Source organism: Arachis hypogaea, chromosome 3, assembly GCF_003086295.3.
Source record: "Arachis hypogaea cultivar Tifrunner chromosome 3, arahy.Tifrunner.gnm2.J5K5, whole genome shotgun sequence".
Taxonomy (NCBI): Eukaryota; Viridiplantae; Streptophyta; class Magnoliopsida; order Fabales; family Fabaceae; genus Arachis; species Arachis hypogaea.
The window spans coordinates 20,672,393-20,677,550 of NC_092038.1; the positions used below are offsets into that span (position 1 = coordinate 20,672,393).

Consider the following 5,158-nt stretch of genomic DNA (forward strand, 5'->3'; position numbering starts at 1 on the left):
TGAGGGTAGGTGGGGTTTATGGGGAAGAGGAATTGAGGTGATTGATGAAGAAGATTGGGAATTGTGACATGGGGAATTCAAATCACAAAAATAGGATTAGGAGGGAAGGTGGGAATATGGTAGGTGGGGATCCTGTGGGGTCCATAGATCCTGAGGTGGGGATCCTGTGGGGTCCACAGATCCTGAGGTGAAAAAGAAATACCATTCCTTCACCATATAGGCATGTAAAATGCCTTCATGCATCATTCTGGCGTTCAAACGCCGATTGGTGCACGTTCTGGGCGTTCAACGCCCATGTAATGCATGTTTCTGGCGTTGAACGCCAGTTTCATGCTTGTTACTGGCGTTCAGCGCCAGTTTGTCCTCTCTGTGCACCATCCTGGCGTTTAACGCCAGGTTGTTGCTTGTTTTGGGCGTTCAGCGCCAGAATGGTGCTCTGTTCTGGCATTGAACGCCGGCCAGATGCACCTTACTGGCGTTGAACGCCAGTCTGCGCTACCTCCAGGGTGAAAATTTTTTTCTTCTGTTTTTGACTCTGTTTTTAAAATTTTTTGATTTTTTCGTGACTCCTCATGATCATGTACCTAATTAAACACAAAAATAACAATAAAATAAAATAAAATAAAATTAGATAAATAAAATTGGGTTGCCTCCCAACAAGCGCTTCTTTAATGTCAATAGCTTGACAGTGGCTCTCATGGAGCCACAAGGTGATCAGGTCAATGTTGTATAGTTGCCAACACCAAACTTAGAGTTTGGATATGGGGTCTTAACACCAAACTTAGAGTTTGGTTGTGGCCTCACAACACCAAACTTAGAGTTTGACTGTGTGGGATCTTCTTGACTCTGAACTGAGAGAAGCTCTTCATGCTTACTCTCTATTGTCACAGAGGGATGGCCATGTGTCTTAAACATAAGGTAGTCCCCATTCAATTGAAGGACTAACTCACCTCTGTTGACATCTATCACAACTTCTGCTGTGGCTAGGAAAGGTCTTCCGAGGATGATGCATTCATCATCTTCCTTCCTAGTGTCTAGGATTATGAAATCAGCAGGGATGTAAAGGCCTTCAACCTTTACTAACACGTCCTCTACTATTCCATAAGCTTGTCTCATTGACTTATCTGCCAATTGTAATGAGAACAAGGCAGGTTGTACCTCAATGATCCCCAGCTTCTCCATTACAGAGAGTGGCATAAGATTTATCCCTGACCCCAGATCACATAGAGCTTTTTCAAAGCTCATGGTGCCTATGGTGCAAGGTATTAAGAACTTGCCAGGATCTTGTCTCTTTTGAGGTAGAGTTTTCTGAATCCAAGTGTCCAGTTCACTAATGAGCAATGGAGGTTCACTTTCCCAAGTCTCATTACCAAACAACTTGGCATTCAGCTTCATGATAGCTCCTAAGTATTGAGCAATTTGCTCTCCAGTCACATCTTCATCCGCTTCAGAGGAAGAATAGTCTTCAGAGCTCATGAATGGCAGAAGGAGATTTAGTGGAATCTCTATGGTCTCTATGTGAGCCTCAGATTCCTTTGAATCCTTAATAGGAAACTCCTTCTTACTTGAGGGACGTCCCAGGAGGTCTTCCTCACTAGGATTTTCGTCCTCCTCCTCCCTTGTGCATTCGGCCTCTTTGATTACATCAATGGCCTTGCATTCTCCTTTTGGATTCTCTTCTGTATTGCTTGGGAGAACACTGGGAGGAGTTTCAATGACTTTCTTGCTCAGCTGGCCCACTTGTGCCTCCAAATTTCTAATGGAGGATCTTGTTTCATTTATGAAACTGAAAGTGGCCTTTGACAGATCAGAGACTATATTAGCTAAATTAGAATTGTTTTGTTCAGAATTCTCTGTCTGTTGCTGAGGAGATGATGGATATCGCTTGCTATTGCTCAGCCTATTGCGTCCACCATTGTTAAAGCCTTGTTGAGGCTTTTGTTGATCCTTCCAGGAGAAATTTGGATGATTTCTCCATGATGGGTTATAGGTATTTCCATATGGTTCACCCATGTAATTAACCTCTGCCATGGCAGGGTTCTCAGGATCATAAGCTTCTTCAGAAGCTGCCTCTCTAGTACTGTTGGATGCATGTTGCAATCCATTCAGATTTTGAGAGATTATGTTGACCTGTTGAGTCAACATTTTGTTCTGAGCCAATATGGCATTCAGAGCATCAATTTCAAGAACTCCTTTCTTCTGAGGTACCCCATTATTCACGGAATTCCTCTCAGAGGTGTGCATGAACTGGTTGTTTGCAACCATGTCAATGAGTTCTTGAGCCTCTTCAGGCGTTTTCTTCAGGTGAATAGATCCACCTGCAGAATGGTCCAATGACATTTTCGAAAATTCAGAGAGACCATAATAGAATATATCTAAATGGGTCCATTCTGAAAACATGTCAGATGGACATCTTTTGGTCAGCTGCTTGTATCTCTCCCAAGCTTCATAGAGGGATTCACCATCTTTTTGTTTGAAGGTTTGAACATCCACTCTCAGCTTGCTCAGCTTTTGAGGAGGAAAGAATTTATCTAAGAAGGCAGTGACCAGCTTATCCCAGGAATCCAGGCTATCCTTAGGTTGTGAATCCAACCATATTCTAGCTCTGTCTCTTACAGCAAAAGGGAAAAGCATGAGTCTGTAGACTTCAGGATCAACTCCATTCGTCTTTACAGTCTCACAGATCTGCAAGAATTCAGTTAAAAACTGATAAGGATCTTCAGATGGAAGTCCATAAAACTTGCAGTTTTGTTGCATTAAAGCAACTAGTTGAGGCCTAAGCTCAAAGTTATTGGCTCCAATGGCAGGAATGGAGATGCTTCTTCCATCAAACTTGGACGTTGGCTTTGTGAAGTCACCAAGCATTCTCCTTGCATTATTATTATTATTTTCGGCTGCCATGTCCTTCTCCTGTTCAAAAATTTCTGAAAGGTTGTTTCTGGATTGTTGTAATTTAGCTTCTCTTAATTTTCTCTTCAGAGTCCTTTCAGGTTCTGGATCAACTTCAACAAGAGTGCCCTTTTCCCTGTTCCTGCTCATATGAAGGAGAAGAGAACAAGAAAAGAAAGAGGAATCCTCTATGTCACAGTATAGAGATTCCTTTATGTTAGTAGAAGAAGAAGGGGGTAGAAGAATGAAGAGGGATGGATTCGGATTTTTGGATGAAGAGAGGTGAAGAGAAGTGTTAGTAATTAAATAATTAAATAGAAGAAGAGAAGAGAGGGAGAAGAATTCGAAAATAATTTTTGAAAAAGAGGTTAGTAATTTTCGAAAATCAAAGATAGGATGAGATTAAAATTAAAATTAAAACTTGAACAATTAGTTAATTAAAAAGAATTTTTGAAAAAGAGAGAGGTATTTTCGAAAATTAGAGAGGGAAAAGTAATTAGGTGGTTTTGAAAAAGATTTGAAATCAAATTTTAAAAAGATAAGAAGATAAGAAGTTAGATAAGATATTTTGAAATCAAATTTTGAAAAAGATAAATTTTTTTTTGAAAAAAAAGATAAGATAAAAGATAAAAAGATTTTAATTTTAAAAATTTGAAATTATTTACTTCACTAACAAGAAACTACAAGATAAGATTCTAGAACTTAAAGGTTGAACCTTTCTTAACAAGAAAGTAACAAACTTCAAATTTTTGAACCAATCATATTAATTATTAGTGAATTTTCGAAAATATCAAATAAAGATAAGAAAAAGATTTTGAAAATATTTTGAAAAAGATTTTTGAAATTTTCGAAAAATAGAAAAAAAATGAAAAAGATATGATTTTTGAAAAAGATTTTAAAAAGATAAGATTTTTAAAATTGAAATTTTGACTTGACTTGTAAGAAACAACTAATTTTTGAAAATTTTGGACCAAGTCAACCCAAAATTTCGAAATTTTGGAGGGAAATAAGGAAAAGATATTTTTGATTTTTTAAATTTTAAAGAAAAACACAAAAATGACCCAAAACATGAAAATTTTGGATCAAGACACAAGATGCATGCAAGAATGCTATGAATGTCAAGATGAACACCAAGAACACTTTGAAGATCATGATGAACATCAAGAACATGATTTTGAAAAATTTTTGATGCAAAGAAAACATGCAAGACACCAAACTTAGAAATCTTTAATGCATGGAAAATATGAATGCAAAGATGCACATGAAAAACAACAAACAACACAAAACAAGAATTCATCAAGATCAAACAAGAAGACTTGTCAAGAACAACTTGAAGATCATGAAGAACATTATGAATGCATGAGATTTTCGAAAAAAATGCAAGAAAAATTTTAAAAGCATGCAATTGACACCAAACTTAAAAATTAACACAAGATTCAAACAAGAAACACAAAATATTTTTGATTTTTATGATTTTCTAAATTTTTTTTTGTATTTTTATTAATTTTTTCGAAAATATTTTTAAAGAAAACGAAGAAGAAAAGAAAAATTTTTGAAAAAGATTTTTGAAAAGAAAATTACCTAATCTGAGCAACAAGATGAACCGTCAGTTGTCCATACTCGAACAATCCCCGGCAACGGCGCCAAAAACTTGGTGGACGAAATTGTGATCAATGTTCTAACTATTTTGTATGAGGTCATTATCATGGCACTGGTTGAATTCACAACTCCGTTCAACTAACCAGCAAGTGTACTGGGTCGTCCAAGTAATAAACCTTACGTGAGTAAGGGTCGATCCCACATAGATTGTTGGTATGAAGCAAGCTATGGTTACCTTGTAAATCTCAGTTAGGCAGATTAAATTGGTTTATGGGTTTTCGAAAATTAAAGAAGAAATAATAAAAGGGATAGAATACTTATGCAGATTCATTGGTAGGAATTTCAGATAAGCATATGGAGATACTGTATGGCTCAAGGACGCCTGCTCTCCCACTGCTTCAACTCAATCCTTCTTACTCCTTTCCATGGCAAGCTGTATGTAGGGCATCACCGTTGTCAGTGGCTACATCCCATCCTCTCAGTGAAAACGTTCCTATGCTCTGTCACAGCACGGCTAATCATCTGTCGGTTCTCAATCAGGTTGGAATAGAATCCCTTGATTCTTTTGCGCTTGTCATTACGCCCAGCCTTCAGGAGTTTGAAGCTCGTCACAGTCATTCAATCATAGAGTCCTACTCAGAATACCACAGACAAGGTTTAGACCTTCCGG

The 5,158-nt window shown here is 37.6% G+C and overlaps 1 non-coding gene across 1 annotated transcript; it reads left to right on the forward strand.

Annotated features, from left to right (window-relative positions):
• Window positions 1-2,398: 2,398 nt before the first annotated feature.
• LOC112793007 (small nucleolar RNA R71) lies at window positions 2,399-2,502 on the forward strand. Its single transcript, XR_003197720.1, has one exon. It is a non-coding gene; the product is annotated as a small nucleolar RNA R71 (small nucleolar RNA).
• Window positions 2,503-5,158: the final 2,656 nt, after the last annotated feature.